General features: G+C 45.2%; 1 protein-coding gene across 1 annotated transcript in view; it reads right to left on the reverse strand.

The window, feature by feature from the left end:
* Positions 1 to 26,049, reverse strand: part of Slc4a4 (solute carrier family 4 member 4) — a 352,960-nt gene extending 326,911 nt beyond the window's left edge. The window contains exon 1 of the mRNA XM_045161217.1: positions 25,994 to 26,049. The gene's annotated coding sequence lies outside the window, so the exon portion shown is untranslated. The remainder of the gene's footprint in view (positions 1 to 25,993) is intronic.
* Between the last annotated feature and the right edge of the window lie 491 nt (positions 26,050 to 26,540).

Consider the following 26,540-nt stretch of genomic DNA (forward strand, 5'->3'; position numbering starts at 1 on the left):
TTTAAAGGATTCAGAATGCAACAACATAAGTTCACAGGAACTGATATATGACAAATAATGTGGACAGGAATTCGCTGTTAGTACTTCTGCATTACAGACTCAGAACATATCGCAACAGTCTGTAAGTGAATGTTATAATCTCTCCACCATGACGGCGCTGCAGGCCTGCATGTTGCTTGGCACTGCAGAGGTGATATATAAAGACTTCTGAATTTAAATAGAATGTAGTAATCACAGACCTAGATTTTCAATCACACAGAACCATGGAGGGGTCACTATGTCTTTTTATCATTAAAAGCAAATGCATGATAAATCTTTTTAAATGACCAACCAAAATCTAAACTCCACAAGGGAAAGCAAAGAAAATGAGGGAAGTCATTATATAAACTATTTTAGGGCTGGAGAGATGGCTTAGCGGTTAAGCGCTTGCCTGTGAAGCCTAAGGACCCCAGTTCGAGGCTCAATTCCCCAGGACCCAAGTCAGCCAGATGCACAAGGGGGCGCATGCATCTGGAGTTTGTTTGCAGTGGCTGGAGGCCCTGGTGCAGCCATTCTCTCTCTCTCTCTCTCTCTCTCTCTCTCTCTCTCTATCTGCCTCTTTCTCTCTGTGTCACTCTCAAATAAATAAGTAAAAATAAACCAAAAATTTTTTTTAACTATTTTAGGACTATGTTTTGTGATAAAAGTATATGACGAAGCCATTGTGGCATATAAAGATATTATTTGAAAGCAACAAAAATTGCATGGATAAATGAATAAATATTCTCTAGATGAATTTTTTTTTAATTTTTTTATTTATTTGAGACAGACAGAGAGAGAGAATGGGTGCACCAGGGCCTCCAACCACTGCAAATAAATTCCAGATGGATGTGCCACCTTGTGCATCTGGCTTACATGGGTCCTGGGGAATCGAACGTAGGTCCTTTGGCTTTGCAGGCAAGCTTATTAACCACTAAGCCATCTCTCCAGCCCAGATAAATTATTTTTAAAACATTCTAAATGTGAGGGGTTCATCATATTTCAGTCTAGTCTGCTCAGGCTGTCCAGATAATGTTTTGGCACTCTGAATATCACACACTGCTTCTCTATCACTCCATCTTTCTCACTGAGGCTGTAGAGTCCCAGCTCAGCTAATCACTTTTTAATAAGAACCAACTCTGTAGCAGTCCAGGCCTGACGCAGGGAACATAAAACATGAGGAACACATAGCTACTTCATGGGAGATGTTCTAGGCTACTATGAAGGAACTCACACAGCCAGATATTGTCTCATAGTTCCAAACTCCAGAGAAAGAAATACACATCTTTAGGCTTTTCCTTGGGACAAAGGTGAAGAGTAGGAGGGATGGAGAAAGGAATGAGGTTATAAATAACGCATCCTTTTGGGATAAAATTTGTCACTAGAAGAGACTCCCCAGGTGCTACCCATGGCTACTTTTTTGGAAAATACAATTCAATGGCCACAAACTAACTGGAAAAGGAAGGCACATCTTCATTGGCATCTCTGGAAAATTCACTTTAGTTATAGAAAGTTACTAGGTAGGTTGAAGTCTTTTCCTCCTTGACCTTGACTGTGTTGATGCCATAGTTTCTCCTGAAGTCAGATAATGGCGATTCAGTACCCAGAAAGAGAATGCATGTTAACCATTACCTTGCTCATTGTTCAGAAGGATGACAAGCTCCAGGTCAGCTTCACCTGCTGGTCCAAAGGTAGCCACTACTGACTTTGCTGGGCTGTAGCCAAGCTCAGGCCAGCACACAGGGGAACTCAGTGAGCACCCAGATGGGCTCCATGGAGGACATGGCCAAGAACACCAGAAACATGTGCAGAATTATTGCTATCAAAGGCAGCCAAGTGGCTAAGGTAAGAAGTAAACAGAAATAAAGAAATAATCAAGGTTTTGTGTTCCCAAGGAAGGTATGTGTCATTATTCACTTCTCAAAGACTTTCACAGCCAACCCCCTTAGGAGACGAAGTACAGGAAGCACTGGGCTCCCGGGCTTGTTGCTGCTGCAGTTGCCACAGCCAGGAGACCGAACCGGCTTGGACGTCCATCGGCTGAAGAGTGATAGCAAAGATGCTGCACGTAAGCATGGTGGAGTTTTAGCCAACTGTAAAAAAAAGAACACGAAATTTGCAGGAAAATGGATGGATCTAGAAGAGATCATACTAAGTGATGGAACCCAGCTTCAGAAAGTCAAATACCATGTTCTCTCTCATATAGGGATCCCAGCTTCAAAATTTCAGAGTTGTATGTGAATTGGAGTAAGTATCAGTAGCAGAGGCCAGGAAGCTAGAAAAGGAGAGGAAGGGCTTCAGGGGAAAGGAGAATAGATATATAAGAAGAGGGGTAAAATATTGGACATGAAATGTTTAAGTGGGGTAAGGGAGGAGAGGTGCAGGAGAAGGGATGGAGGAGTTTAATCAAAGCTAAAGATAGAGCTGGGCATGGTGGCACACCCCTTTAATCCCAGCACTTGGGAGGCAGAGGTAGGAGGATCATGATGAATTTGGGGCCAGCCTAGAACTACAGAGTGAGTTCCAGGTCAGTCTGGGCTAGCGTGAGACCCTACCTCAAAAAAAAAAACAAACTAAAGGCATCATGAATAAGCTGTGTGTGTGTGATTTTAAAGTTTGGGCATAAGTCCACTGTTGTGATAGATAATGCTTCACCCAGAAGTTACAGGTTGTTATAGAAAGATCACAGTGCCAAGGTAGAATACTACCAGGTGAGTTGTTTGTCCGGGAGAGAGTCCCAGAGACAATGTAGACCATCGTCAAGGGCAGGCCCTATTGCTGAAGGAAGCACACACTTCAGCTGTGGAACACCAAGAAATCAAGCCACAGATGGGCGACAAGCCTCCTCCCTGCTGACTACCTGCAACACGACTAGCAAGTGTTATGTAGCCCGCCAGGGGGAAAGCCGCTAGCCCTCGGCGTCAGCAGTAGACCCTTCAAGCTGCACAAGTGGCCGGTCAGGCAAAATGCGTCCGCTGGGATACTAGAGGTGTGTCTGTTATGAGGGCAATCAGCCACTGTCTGATTGGATTTGTGGCCTGTCCCACGAGAGGGAATTTATGCCCTATACTGAAAACCTAGTCAAAAGCCTTCTGGCTAGGAAGGTCATAGCCCTGAGCGGTGGGGGGTAGAGGCTACTACTGTTGGCTAAGTAGATACATTCTACCAATGAAATGTTTATGTTCATGCCCACTTATTAATGTTGTTTCCACTTTTGGCTAGAGAACCTTCTCTTTCCAGATGGCAGTGTCTACTGGGGAAACTTCAAAATTCATTGAAGTGCTGCAAATGACTGACAGTTGACTGTTAAGTACTACATGAGACATCTCTGTCACCCATGCCGAGGCTGAGGGGCCGCTGTGGAGAGGTGGCAGAAGGAAGTAGACCAAACGACGGGGAGGATTGCTTTGAAACACTGTTTTCCAGATACAAGGTGGCATGTGTCTTCATGACCGGAGCATGGCTGCCGTTGTCCACACAAGGCTGTCATAGTATTGGGGCCATCAACATGTCATCATGGAAAGTGGAGGAGGGTTTAAAAAAGACATCAAAATAGAAGGGGGGCAGCCGGGCATGATGGCGCATGTCTTTAATCCCAGCACTTGGGAGGTAGAGGTAGGAGGATCGCCATGAGTTCAAGGCCACCCTGAGACTACATAGAGAATTCCAGGTCAGCCTGAGCTAAAGTGAGACCATACCTCATAAAACCAAAAAAAAATAGAGGGGCTAGTTCAAAAGAGTGGAGGGTTCAGTGGAGCAGTGACCAGTTCAAAGGAGGGTGGTGGAAGGGGAGGTTGACCAGGTTACATTGTGTGTATGTATGGAGGTTGTCAATAAGGAAAATTTAAAAGTACTGTAATACCCCCTCCAAGAAAAACAGAAATTAATTAATAATTAATAAAAATAGGAGGAGAAGGAGGAACTGGAAAGTGCCAGACACAGACAGAGAAGAATCACATGAATTCTTTGATAGCTAAACTCTAGAGTAAGAGAAAATACATGTAAGTTTAAGGGCAGACTATTAGGGAAAAGGAGGGGACTGATGTGGAAGGGAATGTTGTGTGCATGAAGTATTCATGTATGCAACAAAGAATGTTGTATGCATGGAGCTATTATGTGGTATTGGGTGATAGTATCAGGGATATGGTCAAAGTATGTACATGAAGGTATGATGATGAGCCCCATTATTTTTTGTAATTAACACATACTAAGAAAAAACTTAAATTAAATAACAATCAAGATAATGAAATACAACACTAGAATTTCCTAACAGTTGTAAATTATAGTTGGCCTAAGAATAAATTGTAATTTATTTTCCCACTTCCAAGCATTCATAAATTTTTGTCATTACTGAAAGCATTTTCATTTCATATAACTAACCACAATAGAAAAGTTGGCTATCGTTAAAGCCTAAATGTGTTGTGGCTTCCCACAATACTTAGGGGAGAAGAAGAATATATCTGAAAACCAGATATTCAGCAACTGAAGTCTGTATAATGTATAATTACAGAGAAGTTCTAACTGGCTGAAATGCTTGTAATAATCTGGAGACAGACACAAGGATAAAATGGAACACTCCAGATGCACAATAGAGCTTAACGGTGGCTGTATTCCAGGATGCTTCTTATTATCTGTGAGCTTAAGTGCTGTGCCCAGCAGAGCCCGGGCAGTGGGGGGAAAGGTGGGCAGTGCCTGAGCCTCCGTGAGCCTGTTGCTCAAGCGCCTTTGGGGCATCTGCTCCGCAGGGGCGACCGTCTCCACCAGCGCGCTGCGAGATGCAGTGTGGGAGCGGGTTGTTTCCAGCCTGCTTCCTTGACCCTTGCAGAAACAAGGTCCTGTCACCTCAGTGTTCTGAGTGATCTGTCTTCGATACTTTAATATGTATTTCAGTTCAGGGATCTCAGTGAAGTAGCGGGGGCAGGGGATGGTGAACAAAAGAAAATCAAATACCCACCATATTAATTCTGGATTAATAAACTTATAAGAATCCTGTGGAGGAGGCCCATGTCTCTAGCATACTAAATCAAATGCAGCATTCCCATGAGACTTCAGAAATGTCAGTAATATAAACTGTAATTCTCATTTGTTCTCAGGACCACAGTGTTTAGAATATAGCCAACACCTCTTTTCTCTTGCTGGCCTTTCAGCCCCGGTATCCTAAAAATAGCAGGAACCACTCTAGAAATAAAGATGAATATAAAAATACCAATTCTTCACTAGGAGACAAGCACTGCTTTTAATTTTATTTATGGGGGCGGGGGGGGGGACGGCAGATAGAGAGAATAGACATGCCAGGACCTCTAGCCACTACAAATGAACTCCAGATGCATGTGCCACCTTCTGCACCTGGCTTTACATTGGTACTGGGGAATCAAATCAGAGTTCGAATCAAACCTGGGTCCTTTGGCTTTACTGACAAGTGCCTTAACCACTAAGCCCTCTCTTCAGCTGAACAGGTACTGTTTTTAATATACACTATAATACTTGAATTACCACAAGCACCCTATGAAGTCAATATCATTTTGTGCTTATTGTAAGAGATGTCAAATCAATGTCTCAAGACCACAGCAGGTAAGATCATCCAGTCTTATACCACAGCTTCAATAGTTAACCACTCCATGATTTATCTCTAGCAGATAATTACAATAGTAGAAATGAGACTCAATCCAATCACTAGGATCAAGGGACCCTTCTGGGAAACTTTTTGTTTGTACAGTGCCAAGGATCCCACCCAGGGGCTCATTCATATCAGGTAAGTGCTTTAGCACTGAGTAAGATCACTTTTTTTTTTAAGCAAGCCCAACAGATTGACCTTTTTTTTTAAGATTTTTATTTATTTATTTATTTGAGAGTGACAGAAAGAGAAAGAGGCAGATAGAGAGTGAGAGAGAGAATGGGTGTGCCAGGGCTTCCAGCCTCTGCAAACGAACTCCAGACGCGTGCGCCCCCTTGTACATCTGGCTAACGTGGGACCTGGGGAACCGAGCCTCGAACCGGGGTCCTTAGGATTCACAGGCAAGCGCTAACCGCTAAGCCATCTCTCCAGCCCCAGATTGACCTTTTGATGTGTGAGAGAGGGAGAGGGAGAGAGGAAGGGAGGAAGGGAGGAAGGGAGGGAGGAAGGGGGAAGAAGAGGGAGGAAGGGGGAGGGAGGGGGGAGGGAGGAGGGAGGGAGACAGAGACAGAGAGAACTGGCGCGCCAGGGCCTCCAGCCACCGTAACTGAACTCCAGACAGGTGCGCCCCCTTGTGTACTGTGTCTCTATGTGCATCTGGCTTATGTGGGACCTGGAGAGTTGAACATGGGTCCTCAGCCTTCACAGGCAAGAGCCTTAACTACTAAGCCATCTCTCCAGCCAAGAATCACTTATTTTTAATAATCAAAATGAATGAGAATCAGTAAGATAGTTTCAACCTTTAATTTTAATGAGATTTCTGGATTATCTATGAATTTCAACCCATATATTCAATCTCAAACCCTCAATTAATTGAGCTATTGGCTTGATAATTCCTGCTTATCTTTTTATATACTTGTTTAGCATACTTTTATCAATCACTGTGCTCAGCCGTAAGAATTTCTGAACTTGACCTTGTTATGCCACTTTATTCCTTACCAGTGACCTGTCTTTAGCTTTCTGAAGTTGGAGTAAATTCCACATTATAGAAGGAATTGGAGGGTATGACAGGGGAAGAGTCAGGGTCTTGCTAGGAAGCTCAGGCTGACTTTAAACTCATGATCTTCCCACCTCAGGCTCCAGAGTTCTGAGATGAGAGGGGTATACCAGTGCCCTCGAATTGAAGGCTTCTTTTTAGATAAGCATGTGTAAGATTCTGCCATCCTAAATTCATGGTTTATAACATCTTGGGAGCTACGAATGAACCTTTTGAAAATCTGATGGAAGCTGTGGATTTTAACTTCAAAATAAAATGCATGTATGAGTTATAATCAGGATCCTAAAAAGTTCACAAAACACCATCATGTTGACAAAGGTTCCCAGAAGACTACATTGCTTGTAGAAAGCACTAGTTGGAGGAAAAGACTTCCCTTACTTCCTACAGCAGCGCTGCCAACGAGCAACTGCCCCCAAATGCTGTCATCACAGGATCCGTCTGGGAGAAGGCTGGACGACACGTGCCCACTGAAGCTGCCTCATTCTTGTAGGCAAACCTCATTCAGATCTGACGGTCTCATGACTAACAGTCACTGAGGTGGACTGGCTTGCTATCTTTCCAGTTTGGATGCACTTTGGTTAAATCACCATGTGAGCTGGTTTTGACTATATCCCTAACTTTTTTATTTATTTATTTATTTATTTATTTAAGAGAGGTAGGGAGAGAGAATGGGTACATCAGGGCCTCTAGCCACTGCAAACAAACTCCAGATGCATGGGCATCTGGCTTTCATGGGTTCTGGGGACTTGAACCCAGGTCCCTAGGCTTTGCAGGCAAGCGCCTTAACCACTAAGACACCTCTATAGCCCGTTAATCTATTTCTTTTTCTCTAATCTTTTTGAAAATGTGAAAACATTACCTTTTTCAGAGGTGATGTTCTGGAGCTGACAGACTCTTGTTTCCTGTCCATCCAGATTATGGAGATTATGGTGAGCTGGAAGCTGATGTTTTGTTATTCGGACAAGATCACATAAATATTCTAAGGGATTCTAGTCCATGTTAAATGCTTGTGTATAACAAAGTTTTTAGCACTATCATGAACATCTCCCTAAAAAATACATGCATGTGCACACACAAGCTACATATACTTGGGAACTCATGGACCTCTGGGAAGCCCTCCTGTATTACCAAACACAGTGCGCATGCGGTACACAAGTGTGAGTCAGCACCTCCGTAATTTCAAGGATTTACCTCTTCAAAATGACAAGGCAACTAACAGCTCTGCCTTCCAAGGTGCTAATCATCCGCAAAGACAGCACTGGCGAGAAATATTTACCAGAGAGTTCTTGTTGTTACCTGGAAAGTTGCTTAAAGCATAAAAGGATTAACTGCTCTCAAAGAAGGTCCTGGCTCTTTTCTGTTTCAACGGTGGAGAACCTGAGGGATGCATGGCCCTCCACATAGGCCACAGTGCCTTCATCCCGATTCTCTCCAGAGAGCTAATCAGTAGACTTCCTGACGCTGGCAACACAAACAAGCCAGAAATTAGACTGGCTAGCGTAGGTGTTGTCTGTAAGATGCAGTCCCTACTCATCTCGCCGATTTCACCCTCCTGCCCGATCTCAACCCTCGTCCTGGCACACCTCACTCATGATCTCTTGACTCAAACTCCTGAGACGCATACGTTTGGAGGGTGTATTAACTTCAGCACTGTGTCCACTCATTTTATTCTCTGCTTCTGGGAAAGGAATCAGAAGAGAGCAGGAGAAACAGTTAGGAGGCGGTGGGACTAATTCCTAGCTTCCCATCGCGTGACCATGGCTGCAATAACTAATTACACATTTCTAAACAGCTGAGAGAGAGGATGCTAAATGCTCCTAATAAAAAGAAATGAGAAACGCCTGGGGAGATGGACATTCTGACTCTCCTGATCTGATCATTGTATCTTCTACACACTGAAAGGTCACACGAGGGGCTGAGGAGAAGGCTCAGAGGATCTGGTGCTTACTGCTCAAGCCTGGGTGTCTGAGTTTAATCGCCAGTCCCCACATAAAGAGCCAGAAGCCATGGTAGGCTTCTGTAATCCCCAGCATGCTTTCCGCCACCTGGGAAGCAGAGACAGGAGAATTTCCTAAATGACTGTGGCAAACACAGCAAAGAACAGCAGAGCGGTGGAGAGAGAGAAACCCTGCCTCAAATCCTCAAAAAAGATAGAAAGGCAAGAAAGAAACCTCCTGAAAGCTGACCTCTAAGCTCCACGTGCTCATTATGGCACATGAGTACCCACACAAACCCGTGCACACACAGACTAAATATAAAATACACATGACACACGCACACCACATGAACTCATGTACGAGTACACATGTGCACGTTCATAAATACAAAAAAATCACCTCTGCCCTATAGAATAACTATTATGCATCAAATACTATAATTGAGTCTTTGCTTGTAGTTAATAATATGCACTGTAGGGGTCCTGTGTATATAATATGCTGTCAGATTTACACAGTCCATACTCATTGTTCCTCAGTCACCAAGAACAAGGTAAAGCTAGAAAACTCTGTGGGGGTTTCACTCCTTAATTAAAGGCATTTTTAAATGTGATGGTTTTGGATCACTTAAAGTTATTCCTCATATTTTCACCAGGTTTGTCAACTGCTGTCCCTTTCAGGTAAGAGAACTGTGAATGTTACTGATGCCCAACATCCCACGTTGAAACCACCCTCCCCTGAGCAGCACTGGGCTGCCCAAGCGAAGGAGAGAGAAAAGTGAGTGAGCAGAGGGACCGTTTCCAGGCCTCCAATATCCCTGGTTACTTGTCCATGAGCCTGCGATCGGAAACCAGAGCAGCACATCGGTCACCTTGGAAAGAGAAGACACCTCTAAAAATAAAAATCAACATTTCCAGGCGCTAACATAATGGTTTCCTGGTACGCAGAAAGTCATGCTTGCTACTCAACCCCCACATGGGAACCAGGGCTATTAATTATTCAACATTTGGAAAGTGCTTTGAAGGTATGACACTAAGTGCTGAAAATCAGCATCAGTTCTCGGCAAACCACACTGAAAGTGGACTCAGCCGGTTCGTTGTTGGTAATGGAACCATTACTGTTGTCAGTGTTTTCTTTTACCGTTTCATTTAGACTGTTCGATCAAGTAGCTCACACCCACATGGAAACGTCTCTCCTTCTTGGTCAACCTTTGAATGCCCTGTTGGCAAAAACCTAGTCCCTAACTTTCAAAGAAAATGTAAGTTCTAGTAGTGTGGTTATACTGGAATGAATCATGATTGTTTCTTTTTCTGACTTTTATGTAAGGTATATAATACAGTAAATTTGCTAACCATTTTTTTGCATAATTTTGTTAGCAGTTAAAATCCTAGTTGAATCGACTTCTGTTGTACTGGTTATTTAAGCAAACATTTGTGTAGGTGGCAATGACTGCCTTACATATACAAATGACCAATCTAAACTGATTAACTTTTGTGTTCTAAATGGCAGCTCTTATATATAATATGGTTTGCACTGACTCATTTTAAGCTCCTAACAGGAGCTGGGGAGATGGCTCAATTGTCAAGGGCTTGCTGCACAAGCACAGGGACCCGAGTTCAAATTCCCTGTAGTATGCTGGGTGCAGTGGCACATGTCTGTAATCCCAGCACAGGAGAGGTGGGGACCGGCAGATCCCAAGGTCTCACTGGTTCGCTGTCAGTGTGCTCCATGTTCAGTGATGGACCCTGCCTCAGAAAAAAGGCAGAGGGGATAAGATGGAGTAATCGGGGATGGATATGACAAAAGTACGCAGTGTACATGGATGAAACCACCAAAAAACACAAAGAAAGGAAAGAGCAAAGTGAACAGCAACTGAGTAGGACAACCAACTTTAGCCTCTGATTCCCTTCACACGCACATATATGAACCCATACACGTGTGTGCTCATGTGCACACAAGCCCTCATAGGTACATGTGCACACAGTGCACACGCACACCAAAAAAAAGACATGGCCTAAGATTGAGGCAATCTTCACTAATGTTAACTAAAATCCACTTACATGTATGTGAAGGGAGGGTGGGAGAGAGGAAGGGGAAGAGGTAGAGAAGACAGTAAGAAAGGGGAGAAGGGAAGGGAGGGAGGGAAAGAGGGAGAAGGAAAGGAGGAAGTGACAGGAAGGGAGAGAAGCAAGTGAGAACGGAGGTAGAGAGGAAGAGAATGAGGTTGAGAAGAGAATGAGAAGGGAGGGAGGGAGGGAGGGAGAAGAGAAGGAGGGAAGGAGGCACACGGAAGGGACAGAGACAGGAAGGAGAGAAAAATAGAAGGGCAGCAAGTGATGCTGAACAAGGGGATGTGGCTAACGCCCTACAAAGCCATCCCACAGCAACTGTGGCCAATTCGGGAACAGACACTCAAAAATAGAAACTATTTTCACTATGTCAGCGTGCATATGTGTAAACCTTTGTCCAAAATACCATTTGGGACCTCAGATCTCCTATAAAGTTTGAGTATCAGCATGTGTGCGTTGATCGTTAACAGCTACACTGGAACTCTCCACTGAGAAATGGAGCCACTGCCCAGCAGGGCAACAAGAGCTTCCGAAGGAGACACTCCTGCATCCTCCCCTCCACAGGGCACAGCTTCAGAGTCACCTTTCAGGAAGAGCTGGCTATGGGATAAGTCTTTGCCACTGTCACATTTAAGCTTTGAGACATTTTTACAATCTATTAGTCAAACTTTCATATTTTATATATATTCACTCCTCCCAAACATGCCTTTAATGAAACACAGAAGGAAATCATGAATATGCTAGGTATTTCTGATATTTCTGATCTCACTAGGTTAAAGGCAAACGTTCTGGTTGCTGAAATGAGATCTCCACTGGAGTCCCAGCTGATACCCAAGTTCTTCACGGAACCCGGAGAAGATTGTTCATCTCAAAAACAGTGTCCATGGCTGGAGACATGGCTTAACGATTAAAGCATTTGCCTCCAAAGCCAAAGGATCCCAGTTCGACTCTCCAGGGCCCACGTAAGCCAGATGCACAAGAGGGCGCATGCATCTGGAGTTCATTTGCAGTGGCTGGAGGCCCTGGCACACCCACTCCCTCCCTCCCTCCCTCCCTCTCTAAAATAAATAAATATGCTTTTTAAAAAAAGCAGTTTGTGTCCAAGAAGGTTAAACTACCAGAATTTCTCATCAATTGAACTGCTGCTCATTATTCATTCATGCAACCCTCGTCTTCCAAATATTATTGCATAATAAATATACAGGTCAGTTATTTTTTTTTAATATTTTATTTATTTATTTGAGACCAAGAGACACAGAGAGAAAGACAGATAGAGGGAGAGAGAGAGAATGGGCGCGCAGGGCTTCCAGCCTCTGCAAACGAACTCCAGACGCGTGTGCCCCCTTATGCATCTGGCTAACGTGGGACCTGGGGAACCGAGCCTCGAACCGGGGTCCTTAGGCTTCACAGGCAAGCGCTTAACCGCTAAGCCATCTCTCCAGCCCAGGTCAGTTATTTTTTATGATTCACTCATAACATTCTCCTTTCTTTAAAGGAAACTAAGGACTTGAGAGATTGCATAGTGGTTAAGGCACTTGCCTACAAAGCCTAAGGACCCAGGTTTGATTCCCCAGGATCCATGTAAGCCAGATGCACAAGGTGGCATATGCATCTGGAGATCATCTGCAGTGGCTGAAGGCCCTGACATGCCCATTCTCTCTCTATCTGTCCCCCTCTCCCCCCTCTCTCTTAAATAAATAAATATTTAAAAAATAAGGTAACAGTGACTGGGATACCTGATGTCAACCTCCACACACTCATGCACACACACCTCTACACTCACACACATGATGAACATACAAAAACAAAATCTTTCAAAGGAAATATTTCATTCTCCATTCTGTTAAGTGTTGGCTTTAGAAGGGTATACTAACAATGAGATAATAGGATAATGGTCTATACTCTGCATGGCATATTTTATAACTTTCTGCTTTAATGTAAGCAATGTAATCAATCAATCCTTTAAAAATAAATAATAGGCCAGCCAGGCCAAATGTACCAACTAATGCAATAGTGGCACATATGTTATGGGGAAATCAACTGGCTCTCTAATTGGGCTAGAGGTCCACTCCATAAAAACCTAGTCAAAATCCTATGGCAGGGGGGAGGGGTTATGAACCCTAGGAAATTAACCCTTGCTGTTGTCTGGCTAAATGCATATTTTGTGCCCACCAAACTGCTCTGTAAACACTTTTTAAGTGTTTATATTCATATACTAAGGCTGCCCTCACTTTTAGTTAGAAAAGTGTCTCTTTTCAGATAGTAATGACCCAAAAGTCACCATAGTGTTGAGAAAAAGTGTCGGTGGAGTGCTCAGCACTGAGACCTCTCTATCAAACCTTCCAAGGCTCGGGGTTCATTGCAGAAGTGGTGGCAGAAAGCGTGTAAGAGCCAAAGGAAGGCTAGGACTCCTTACAAGGTACTCTTCAAGACACAAAATGGCCTCATATCCATGGCCTCCCAGTGCCTGGCACCACCTACGCAATACTTCATAATAGGAGGAAAAGAGAATGACATCAAAATAAAAGAGAGACAAACGGAGAGGGGGAGGAGATATGATGGATGGTGGATTTGTGAGGGAGAAAATGGGAGTGGGGAGAGAATTATCAAGGTTTATTTGTATAATTATGGAAGCTGTCAATAAAGTGAAAAAAATATATAATTAAAATATAATACATTGACCATATTGGGGGATCACTTCAAATAAGGTGCTTTGCACCCATATGAGTATGAAGAAGAAACTGTCCAAGGGAATGAGCCATGTTCTCTAGTGAATAAGAAGTGAATTGGCAGGAGATAAACTTCATGAGAATAATACTGTGAGTCAAAACCAAGTTTCTAAAGCATTATAAGTGATCTGGTCTACATTTGTGGAATATCAATAATGAGACAGTGAAAAGAATGATTCTAGAATGGTTAAGAAGTAAAACAATTTATCTGTCCATGTCACAGTCATTGATTCTACATGCTGAAGTTTACAGATCTTATCAGAACTGTAGGTAAGTGAAAACCAAGGCCACGAGGACTTTCTAGCTGCCCCATGACCTGCCCACAAGCTCCTGAGAGCATCTCCCCCAACTCAAAGTGAATGATTCCATATCAACTTTGTCTGATACCTATATTTCTTTGAAGAAAGCTAAGATACCTCTTTCTCCCTTTCTAAAAATCTCACCCATCATATGTCCAAATCCTCCAAATTTTAACATTACTAATTATTTCTTTTATATCCTTCCAATAAAAATTAAATGCAGCCAGGCATGGTGGCACACACCTTTAATCCCAGCACACGGGAGGCAGAGGTAGGAGGATTGCTATGAGTTTGAGGCCACCCTGAAAATACAGAGTGAATTCCAGTCAGCCTGGGCTAGAGTGAGACCCTACCTTGAAAAAAAAAAAATTAAATGCATAAATACCACTAACACTTATAATGAATTAAACTATGCCTTACTGATACATTGTCAGCTGTTTTTCTCTTGCTGGAAGAAATAATAAGAGTATCAGCTTTGAGACTTGTGACAATTAAAAGAGCCAAAAAGAGTTGAAAAGTCAGACAGCCAGACATGGTGGTGGTTGCAGTCAGGCTCCCATTGTTGGCAGAAAACACCCAACCAATAGTAGCTTGTGGGGAAAAAAAAAAAAGGTTTATTTTGGCTTACAGACTTGAGGGGAATCTCCATGATGCCAGGGGAAAATGATGGCATGAGCAGAGGGTGGTCATCAACCTCCTGGCCAACAACAGATGGACCACAACAACATGAAAGTGTGCCAAACGCTGGCAAGGGGACACTGGCTATAATACCTATGAGCCCACCCTTAACAATACACTCCCTTCAGGAGGCGTTAATTCCCAAATCCTCCTCCCGCGCCCCCCCCATCATCTGAGAACCTGGCATTCAGAACTCCTAAGTTTATGCGGGACACCTGAATCAAACCACCACATTCCACCCCGGCCCCCATAAACTGATAACCATACATGATATAAAATGTAATGTAGGCTGGAGGGAGGGCTTAGCAGTTAAGGCATTTGCTTGCAAAGCCAAAGAACCCAGGTTCAATTCCCCAGGACCCATGTTAGCCAGATGCAGAAGGGGGCGCATGCATATGGAGTTCATTTGCAATGACTGGAGGCTCTGGTGTGCCCATTATCTCTCTTCCTCCCCACCCCCTTCTCTGTCAAATAAATAAATAAATAAAATATTTTTTGAATGTAATGATTTCAGTCCAACTTTAAAAGTCCCTAGAGTTTGACCAATCACAGTGATGTTCAAACATCCCTGTAATCCAAGGTCTTTTAACTGAGCCATAATACCAAAAAAAAAAAAAAGAAAAAGAAAAAGAAAAAGAAAAAGAAAAGAAAAAAAAAATCCCATAATGGCAGAGAATAAACATTCACACTACAAAAGATAGCATTGGGCGTAGCAAAGAAATACTCATCAAATACAAGGTTTAAACAGGGCAGACATCAAACTCTATATTTCCAAGTCCACCAACTCTAGTCAGTGAAAAGTCCCCAAGTCCGATAATTCTAACCAGCAACAAGTCTCTGGAGTTCCAATTCCGCCCCTCCAGCGAGGCTACTCTCTGTCCTGGAAAACCTCAGCTGGATCAGCAGCTTTCCTCACCAGCCGTCTCATGGTCCTGACACCTCCACTGGGCCTGCACTGCAGCCCACGGTTCATCCTCACGGCTCCATCAGGTCTCCATGCAGGCATCCAGCACACCTGCTTCACACTGCCCATGGCTGCTTCCAAAACAGAAGACCGTGTTGCAAATTCAACGACTCTCTCTTTCCTGCATTTCTTATACTCCACAATACCAGGTAGGGTGCCAATTTGTTAATCTGGCGGGGGAGAAGATAAAGCAGATAAAGAACAGGCCACTCCTTGAGCACTCGGGCCCCTTCAAAAGAGTCTACATTCTTCCTGTTGCCCCAGTGCAGGTCAGCTGGTCCAATCTCAATAGTTATAATCTCTCATTTAATTGCAACTGAACAGGCAGAAGTTTCAGCCCAAATATTTTATTTCTACACAAAGCAACCCTGCACAAGTTCTCATGACACAGCCATAACAGCAAGCCTCTCACACAAACTGCTTCTAGCCCAATCCAGACAAAGCTTTTTCTCACCCTCACAAGCCAAACCTCACAGTTCATAGTTCTGACTGCATTCAGGTCTCTACACCCTTCTAATCGTGTCTGAAGAGCAAGACCCTGAAGGAGCATCTTTGATGAGACTGCATACAGCCAGACACATGGGCAAACACAGATGACATCTGAATTCATATGTGTTCAAGTGTCATATCCATCAAGATATGAGCAAGTAGTGAGACACTGAGATTTCACCAAAGTTGCATAACTAATATAAATGCATTAAAATATCAGTTCTAGGTCTGAGGAGATGGTTCAATGGTTGAAGATACTTGCTGGGAAGCCTGCCAGCCTCAGTTCAATTCTCCAGCACTCATGTAAAGTTGCATACAATGTGGTACAGGCATCTGTAGTCCTAACACATCTATAACAATGGGAGGCAGAGCTAGGAGGTTGGGAGCAAGCCTGATTAGACCACACACAATGACAGAACAACAAACGAGGTGGAAGGAGAGGACAAACACCCCACGGTTGTACTCTGACCTGCACTTCTATGACATGATGTACACACACACACACACACACACACACACACAATTCTTAAGATCAGTTCTAAGAAAACTGAATATGTCATACAGTTGCACATATTGTAAAGTAAACTAACATATACCAAACACAAAGATACTCATACCTGAGTGTAAGATTCAGTATTATGATGGCACCATAACACCTGTCCCATAAAGAATTCTACTCTCTTTGAATTATATTTGTACCATATCATCTGAAGATTCTGTAAGAAAAGCATTGACATTCAAAACTGCTAATTCAACATGAGGGTATGATAAAGAATGATTTGGGTGAAAAAGCACCAAAGTGAGATATGAATAAGTAAATAAGTAAGGGACTCTTCTTTGCCTGCCAAATAAGCATCTTTCCAGCTAGAAAAAAAAAAATCACATATAGCAGATGTCCAGTTCTGCTCTCTTTCCAGTTTTGGTGATTTTATATGTCACTAGTAAGTATATATGGTCAGTGAATTATGTATTAAGTGTTCCTTCAAAAATGATATAAAAATGATATAATTAGTGCATGTAAGTCTTTTAGGTAAATGCCTAATTAGGAACTTTGAAGGTGGGAGGGGTTGAATAAAGAAAATGAAAAGATTTCCCATTTTTACACCTTATTAGCTTACAATCTTTTCAAAATAAAACAATTAAAAAAAAAAGCTGGGCATGGTGGCGCACGCCTTTAATCCTAGCACCCGGGAAGCAGAGTAGGAGGACTGCCACAAGTTCAAGGCCACCCTGAGACTCCGCAGTGAATTCCAGGTCAGCCTGGACTACAGTGAGACCCTACGTTGAAAAAAAAACAAAAAGGAGGGCCTCTGGGAAACACTAACTGCCACGTTTTCATGTCCCATCCAGCAGGACGTAGTGCATGATCTAAAGTCATGGCCCCTTTGCCCTCTAGCAGCAGTTAGAGAGGAGGAAATGTGGGAGGCGCCAGAATAGGCAGTTAGATAAATTAGGCAGGATCAGGATGGCCCTTGGGAGGGGTCTTGGGACGCCATACCTGTCTCAGCTTGCCCCACCTGCCCAATCCTGGGATTTAGTGCTTACCCATCCCACCCAATTAAGTCCTTCTCAAGTGCGCACCCAGCCCAGGTATGGGTGGAGTTCTCCTCTAATCCCAGACTGATTGGCTGGGACAACTGGTGTAGCTGTGCCTAGATGGGGTAACACAAATCCTATTTCCCCCGCCCCCAGAGAGGAGCCCACATTCTCTCTCTGGAGCTGGCAGCAGCATCTTTGGATGGATAAGAGCTCTTCCCACCCCAGCATGCCAGGGTAGGAAGAGACATCTTTTGCCTTTTATTACCATCTTCACTTTTGATTCTTCTTAAAAGCACATTATTTTAAGTTTTCCTCTCACTTTTTTTACAAAATCCACACCTGATCACGTGGACTCCTGGGCAACACGTGCCCCACATGGGCTTTTGGGCTCCACATGGTGCACTTCCCTCCCCACTTTGTTTTCCTTACCTCTCAGCCTTCCACTTTCTGCACTCCTTTGTAAAGTCTGAATAAAATGTGGTGTTTTAAAGGTCAAAAAAAAAGAGGAAGGACAAATAATGCAGCTCTAACCTTAATTAGTAAATAAAATGACATACAACTCAGAGAACAAATAAGACAGTCATATCAAAATATATTTTCCAGGGAATGAGAACACAACACAAACACTAATAATAAAGTTTCCAAACTCTATTAACAAAAAAGGCATGAGAGCACTGACCTGTAGCTCCCCAAAAGGAATCCCTCCAGGAAAATCTAGTTTAGGGGGAGCTGGGAGGGATGACTGGCGTCTTAAGTAGGATATGTCAGAGGGACTCTAGGCCACTGTGAAGACACAGCGGATGTGTCAGAGCCACGGGGGCCCTGGCGTGCGGAGGGCAGCATGAGCAGCTACGACGCAGTTAATGCAACACAGCAAGCAATGCAAGGATCAATTAAGATTTAGAATCCACCGCCTACGTTTTGGCAGGCAAACCATCTGAGTTCTTGAACTAAATTTTCTCCTGATGTATTTGGATGAGTGTTTGTTTCATTTCTTAATGCATTTTTTTTTCTGAGGGAAATTATCTGATCTCATTTATATAAATGTTTTGAGACATTTCCTCTCTGCCTTCTCTCTTCTCACTGGCAAGGAAGCCCAACTTGTACAAGTGCAAACGTGTGAGCTGTGTGTTTTTGCTTGACTATGATGCTCAGCAGCTTTCCAAAGGCAACTGCAATTGATACTTTAGCCAGCTCCCTACCATGAGACCACGCTGATGTCACGCGTGCCCATCTCATATCCCTAGTACCTCAGTCTCTAGAGGGCAAAGGAATGAAGGGATCTGAAGCAGTCCAACTGCAATGTCTCCCCGTAGATGCAGTCATGCAAGTCAAGATGAGAACAAGACAACCAAGATGACCAGCAGCTGGGAGGGAGGGAGGAAGGAAGGAGAAAGAAAGGGAGAGAGAGAAAGGAAAGGAAAGGAAAGGAAAAGGAAAAGGAAGAAAGTGAGAGAGGGAGGGAGGGAATTACATACAAGAAAAAGTACTGTGTATATATATGTATATATATATATTTATTTATATCAGTCTTTGGGTAAGAAAATCTAATCAGATTTTCACATAAAAATTCAAGTTCTGGGGCTGAGGAGCTTGCTTAGTACTTAAAGGCACTTGCTCTGCAAGCCTGCTCACCTGAGTTTCATCCCCAGCATCAACAAAGCCAGAAGCAAGTGCACAGCAGGCGCCTGATATCCAAACGTGCTAGGCAATGGGAGGTCGAGCCAGAGAACCCTGAAGTCTGAGGCCAGCAAAACAAGACAATGAACCCTGTCTCAAAGAAGGTGGAAGGAGAGAACCCACAGGAGGTTGTCCTCTGACCTCCACAGTCATGATGTCCAACACACATGCACTCACTAAATAAATAATTCCAGTCCCTTTACTGCCAGTGACTTTGCAAAGTGACACCTACTATTTCTTAAAGGAGCACCATGCAGTTCTTCAAAAGATGAAAATTTTTTTTTGGTTTTTTTTTTTTGGTTTTTTTTTTTTTGTTGTTTTTTTGAGGTAGGGTCTCGCTCTAGCCCAGACTGACCTGGAATTAACTCTGTCATCTCAGGGTGGCCTTGAACTCACAGCGATCCTCCTACCTCTGCCTCCCGAGTGCTGGGATTAAAGGCATGCGCCACCATGCCCAGCTTAAAAGATGAAAATTTTACAAACTTTAACTCTATCTAATATTGAAATAAAGATGTGCCACTGGACCACCTTTCAGACAAGAAGAGAGTCTTAAAATCCACTGCTGAGAAGCAGCCCTCTCAAAGGGGTAAGACTTAATTGTTAGTTTCCGCAAACACATACAGAAGCATACACTGCACATTTAATTTGATGTTATGATCAGTGGATCTGAGAACAGCTTACCCACACAAAGCTGACAAGGCTCTCCATAAGACCCAGTTCTCACCTACTGTTCACCCTAACTTTAAAACACAATTTCCAAAGTACTGGCACTGGAGAGCCCAGTACAGTATTTTAAATGCTGGAAAATTGTTGCCTAGCATTCTAATTACAGAAGCTAAAAATATTCCACGTGTAGACTTTTGGGGAGCACCCATGGAGTGAAGAGCAGTGTGATCATTTTAAGGGTTCTCTAGGTTTGGTTTGTGTTACTTAAAGTGTAGATTTAATATGCACCACAAAGTAAAATGGGTGATCTCAAACTGCTGGTTATTAGACTCAATTTTTCAACATAATGTTTGATAAACACCATTCCCAACCCAGCATTGGCAATAAAAAAGTGAAGTCCTAGAGGGGAAAAAAAATTTGAATCACTGACAGTAAGAGCTTACAAAAAATGTTTCAATGTGATGTTCATTCATTCAGCCAGTAAACACTTATTGCTATACTAGCAACGATTCTCAGTGCTGGCACAGTTCAGCTCAAGAATAAGAATGTTGCCGAACACAGCAACAATAATAATAATAATAACTAACATATGTATGGCAGTCAAAGTTCTGAGCAAGGTTTCATCAAGACCACTTCACAGCTCTGCTACAAATTGGGTTTTACAGTCACTTTAGTAAATAAGAAATAGAAGCATGCACAATTTTTCCTAATTCCCCCAAATCAAACAATTAGTAAAGCAAGAGATCTGGCCTTCCACCTGTGTCTATTCCAAGGGCCACGCAAAATTAGCTCAAAGACAGGTTCTGGATCCTTCTGAGTGCTAGATTCAGATTTTTAGGTTTTCTGTGTTTTAAGAACAGAGTTTCATAGGTCCATGTCACTATATTTACAATCACCAATGTTCCTAATCTCTTTACTCACTGACTTTACTTCTTAGCTGGAAGCTCTGATGAGGGAATTTACCTAAACAAATAAGTTTCCTAAAGTTGAGTTTCCTAAACAAATAAGAAAACTTAGCTTCACAGGTATTAAAATCTTCCTTAACTGGGGATAAAAATCTGAATAAGGGCTGGAGAGATGGCTCAGCAGTTAAGGAGCTTGCCTGCAAAGCCTGACGAACCTTGTTCGATTCCCCAGTATGCACGTAAAGCCAGATGCACAAGGTGGTACAAGCATATGGAGTTCATTTGCAGCAGCTAGAGGCCCTGGCATGCCCACATTCATATTCTTTCTTTCTCTCTCTCTTTGCAAATAAATAAATGAATAAAGTATATTTTAAAAAGATCTGAACAAGTACTTCACAAATAACAAAACCAGTAAACACATGCAAAGCACACTGGAACGTAAAAATTAAAGGCATGGTGTGATAATACATTCACAAATGCCTAAAATAAAAAAAGCTAGTGCCAGTGATTTGCCAAGATGTGTAGACGAAACTCATTCCCTGCCAGTAGAAGGATGAATTTCTACCAGTTTTGAAGGAAACCACCATCTACCAATACAGATCAAGCAATTCTACTCTCAACACACATAAGTAGACATTTATTGAAAGATTTATACAGAAATGGCCAATATGGGCACAACCCACCACAATTGAACATTAGAAGCAGCCCAAGCACCCCTTAAGAGTGAAATGGCCGAGTGAGTCTCAGCATTCTCTGAAAAGGGAGTATTAGTGAGCAAAGGGAGTCAGCTGACTTGCCCATGCACACAAGAACGAATCTCACAAACACGATTTTTTTTGGGGGGGGGAGGGTTCAAGGTAGGGTCTCACTCTAGCCCAGGCTGACCCGGAATTTACTATGTAGTCTCAGGGTGGCCTCGAACTCATGGCAATCCTCCTACTTCTGCCTCCTGAGTGCTGGGATTAATGGCGTGCGCCACCATGCCCGGCTTCAAGCATGACTTTTTAATATTTTTTATTTATTTGAGGAAGAGAGAAAGAGGCAGATAGAGAAAGAGTAGGCATGCCAGGGCCTTCAGCCTCTGCAAACAAACTCCAGACACAAGCGACACCTTGTGCATCTGGCTTCCATGGGTCCTGGGGAATTGAACTGCAGTCTTCCGGCTTTATAGGCAAGTACTTTAACTGCTAAGCCATCTCTCCAGCCCACAAACATGATACTTAACAGAAAACATTAGACCCAACAGCACATGCCACATGACTCACCACTAAAAGTTCAGTGGTGGAAAGGTATCTGGAATCTTAGATGCCAGCCCTCACCATTTTTAGGGAGGAGGAGGAGCAGAAGGGGGCGGCCTAAGGCTGGCCCTGGTTTGCATCTTGGTTTGAGGGCTGGCTTCATGGAGGCATTCACTCATGTAACCTCCTGAGGTCACTGACGACTGAATGACACCTGCACTTTTCTGAATGCAGGCTATGCTATACCTTATTAAAAAATGAGGGACAGGGGGGAAAGATGAAGCAGGAGGAAGGGACCAGTGAGGGGGACAATGAAGCAGCACTATCTGTTTCAGAGTTTTCATTCTTCTGCCACAGCTCTCTACCTACCTTTTACCAACAAGCTGTCCATTTGATCTTTCCAGTGTTTTGCACATACCATACCTACCAACATCGGCCCATATCTGCCTTCTCCTTTTTTGTTGAGGGTGGAAACCTTATATCTAACCATATTTGAACCCAGATATATTCAGCATTGGTAGGCTGAATGGGACCTCCCTGAGTAAATCAAATCCTCTTTAGCCTCATTTTTCCCCCCTCTGAGGCTTTCGTGCTAGAGAGCATGCCAAAAAGATGACCCTGTTACTAGACCCTATCAGCAACTGTCTGATGTCCAAGGAAAGCTAAAACTTAGTACAGAAAAGTATAGAAATCACCAAAACAATGAGAAGTACTAGACTTAGAGCTGGGTCGTATTACTCCAAAGCCCACCCCAGCAACACACCTCCTCCAGCAAGGCTCCACTTCTCAAAAGCCCCACAACTTTCCCAAAACGCCACCAGCTGGGGGCCAAGTATTCAAAATCACGAGCCTACAGGGGACAATTCATTCTAACCACCAGAAGGATCTCAAGGTCAAGGCCAGCCTGGGTTACATAGCAAGACTCTGTTTTGAACAAATGAAAACTAAGTGCTCAGAGAATTTCTTCATAGTGAAAATAAACATGACAGTGAAGACAAAGCTTACAGAATGGGAGGAAGTCTTTGCCGACTGTTCCCTTCACAGGGACCTAATATCCAGATCATATAGAGTACTCAAAAAGTTAAACACGGGGCTAGGGAGATGGCTCAGTGATAAGGCACTTGCCTGCAAAGCCTAACAAATGCAGGTTCAATTCCCCAGTACCCACATAAAGCCAGATGCACCAAGTGGTGCATGAATCTCGAGTTCATAGGTAGTGGAAAGAGGCCCTAGTGTGCCTGTTCTCTCCCTCCCTCCCTCCCTCTCTCTCTCCTTGCAAATAAAACATATATATTATTCATCTAAAGTTCCTGTATGTGGAAGTAGTAAGATCTAGTTTTGTGAAGTCTGACATCCTAACTATTCCTTAACTCTCCACTGTGCTAAATAACTCCTCAGAAACAAAATTCCCAGGAAAACAGCATCAGGTGAGAAAGGTGCTCTGCTTATAGCTTCCTTGGGCCCATCAATCATGCACCCCCATTCCTTCCACTTAGCAATTTTAAAAATTACCTGGGTGAAGTGGAGAAATAGCTCAGCTACTAAAGGGACTTGCCTGCAGATCCTCATGGCCTGGGTTTGATTCCTCAGTACCCACGTAAAGCCAGACACACAAAGTGACCCACGTATCTGTAGCTCATTTGCAGTGGCAGAAGGCCCTGGTGCACCTATACTCAAGCTGTCTCTCCATCTCAAATAAATTTTTAAAAATTGCCCGGTGTGGTGGCGCACGCCTTTAATCTCAGCACTGGGGAGGCAGAGGTAGGTGGATCACTGAGTTCAAGGCCAGCCTGAGACTACATAGTGAATTCCAAGTCAGCCTGGGCTAGAGTGAGACCCTACCTCAAAGAAAGAAAAAAAATTACTTGGAAACTTTAAACATCTTTGGATGTTCCTCCTCTCCGTTTGTTCCTTCCCATCTCAACCTGATGGTCTATAACTTCAGACTTAGGTCTTCTTCCCACTGTTTATACTGAGCCCCTAAGAACAAGCTGGGGGTGTGCCTGGCCCCGCGTCAGCTCCAGGACTGAGCTCCCCAAAAGTCACAGATCTCCTGGACAGCAGTGCCCACAGAGGCAGGCAGGCAGGGAAACGCGATTATCTATGTGAGTCACCAGCTAAAGTGCACTTCCTTCCCTAAGTGCTGTGTTTCCTTTAAGACCTAAACTTTGGTTGCACTATCACGCTTGTTATCAGAACGAGATCCAAACCTCAAAACCGCACTTGCCAAAGCTCGATGAAAACTGAGATTACCACCAGGCTGAGCTGGAAGCGGTCCCAAGAGTTTGCCTGATTTCTAGCACATTTTTCTTCTAACTATGATCACCTGTATTCCTTTCACATGACATTTCCATAGACCTAAAATGTCGTCTAATTATTTCAAATAAACGAAATGATGGCGCTCATGGGTAAACATTTCGAATTACTTAATACTGACAAACCAGAAGAAGTACATTATTGTAAACTGAGAGGACTTCTGGCCATCTGATTGGCTACTGTGCTTTGTATGTTTGTCTCAAAAAAAAAAAAAAAAAAAAAAAGCGCCTCCCAACAGTAAACAGTGAAAATCTCATCTTGTCAAAATGATGGTTTCTTCAGTTTTCTGCTCTTTCAAACATGTCTGAGCCATCAAAAGATCCCATTTTACACCTCTCATCCCATTCCTATAAATATCTGTGCATGAATAGTTTATATATATATATATATATATATATATATATATATATATGGAAGTTTTGTAAGTTTTGTGTCATCTTACCTATACTATTGGATAAGGACGAAACCATTCAACTTCAAAATTTAACAGAGACCTGAATTCTACCTATTTTTAACTCCAAAATTCATCGGAAGTATAACTAGTGACCGACCTCAGCCTAAGCGCAATGACGGCCACAACCGGGATGTGGGTGCTCATGGGATAAGACAGGGCAGAGCGTCCTTAGAAACCTTTGCAAAGTGCCACCCCTGTGAGTGGGCGAACAAATCGCAAAGGGCAGCGAGCACCTCATTCGGATGCGATTCCAAGTCCAAGTCGGGGGGCAAAGCTGGCGGGGAGAGGCAGTGTCGGCAGAGCGTAGGGAAGACCCTCCCCAGGGTGCGAGGCAGGGTGTGCAGCCTGGGCTCTGAGGTTTCTCGGAGAAGCCGCTTCCTCTGGCAACGGAGAGAAAGGGGACGACCCGAGGGCCGCGTGCGGGACCTGGGCAGGGCTCCACCGGCAAGGTGGGGCCCGGGGAGGGGCTGGCCTGGACTGAGAAGCGCCGCGAGCAGCTTCCTTCTTGATTCAAGTTCACGATTTCCCCCTTGCTTCTTGGACTTTTATCTCTGCCGTGCAGTTTGCCCATGTAGTTAGTTCCCAGGGAACTAACTAAGGCTGCGTGAAATGCGCTTAGGAAAGAAGTCACCTGTCCTGGCCAACACTCACATGTGGACCGGCACCTGAGCCACAGCTCGGCGGTGGCCTGTCGCCTCTGCGCCCCCGGACGGCGCCCACCAGCAGTGTACCTGTGCAACCCCCCCCCCCCGCAGTAGACTGCGCCCCGGCAGTAGACTGCGCCCCGGCAGTGGACTGCGCCCCTCGGCAGTGGACTGCGCCCCCCGGCAGTGGACTGCGCCCCTCGGCAGTGGACTGCGCCCCCGGCAGTGGACTGAGCCTCCCGGCAGGGGACTGTGCGCCCCTCCGGCAGTGGACTGCGCCCCTCGGTCGGAGAATCTGCCTGACTCACCCGCGCCTCGGGCGTGCCAAGGAGCGATGTCAGCGCCGGGTCCTGGCGCGGCCGGTGCGCTGGGGACCGCGGCCTCGATGGCAAGGTCTCGCGGGCCTCCCCGGCGCCGCATGCAGGAGCTGGGTGCGGCGTCCTCCCCCTGCGGACCACCCGACGACCCCCGGGAGCCCACGTGTCGCGGCGCCCGAGCCAGCCCCGGCGGACACCGGCCGCCCGGTCGTGGCAGGAGCGCCCGGCTCCGTGCCGGCGACGGTGCGGCGGGGGTGGAGCGGAGACACGCGAACTCGCCGCGCACACACTAACGGGACGCGCGCGTACGGAAGAAAAGTGCTTCTCCGCACGGTGTCCGCGAGGCGCGGCGTGCGGGCCCCTCCCGCCGGCCCGGCGCTCACCTCCTGGGGTCGGGCTTGCGTCGCTCGTCCAGCCTGGCGGCCGGGAGGGAGGCCGCCGCCGCTCGGGCCGCCAGCTCGGCCTGGGGACGCGGGACCGGCGGGTCCCGGCGCGCGGGGAGGGAGGAGGAGCGAGGCGCAGGGCTGGACCCGAACCGCGGGCGGGGAGCGGCTCCCCCGCTTGGCCTCGGCGGGGACCGCGGGCGCTAACGCTGGGCGCCGCGGGGAGCGAGCCGGGGCCCGGGCGTCGGCGGAGGCAGTGCCGCCCGCGCGAGCCCGCGATCCATATTTAAGCCGCCCGTGGCCGCGGCCGGCCCCCGGCCCTGCCCTCCTCCCGCCCGGCCCCCTCCGCTCCCCGCCCGGCGTCAGCGGCCCGGGCAGCCGCGGGAGGAGAACGGGGAGGAGGACGGAGAGGGGGAGGAGCAGGAGGACGGAGAGGAGGGGCCTCCGCCGGGGCTCCGCGCCGCGCACACCCGCCCGCCCGGGGCTGGGGGACCCGAGGTCCGGCCCGAAACCCCCGTCCCCGCCCCGCCCCGCCCCCCACAGCCCG

Source organism: Jaculus jaculus, chromosome 11, assembly GCF_020740685.1.
Source record: "Jaculus jaculus isolate mJacJac1 chromosome 11, mJacJac1.mat.Y.cur, whole genome shotgun sequence".
NCBI lineage: Eukaryota > Metazoa > Chordata > Mammalia > Rodentia > Dipodidae > Jaculus > Jaculus jaculus.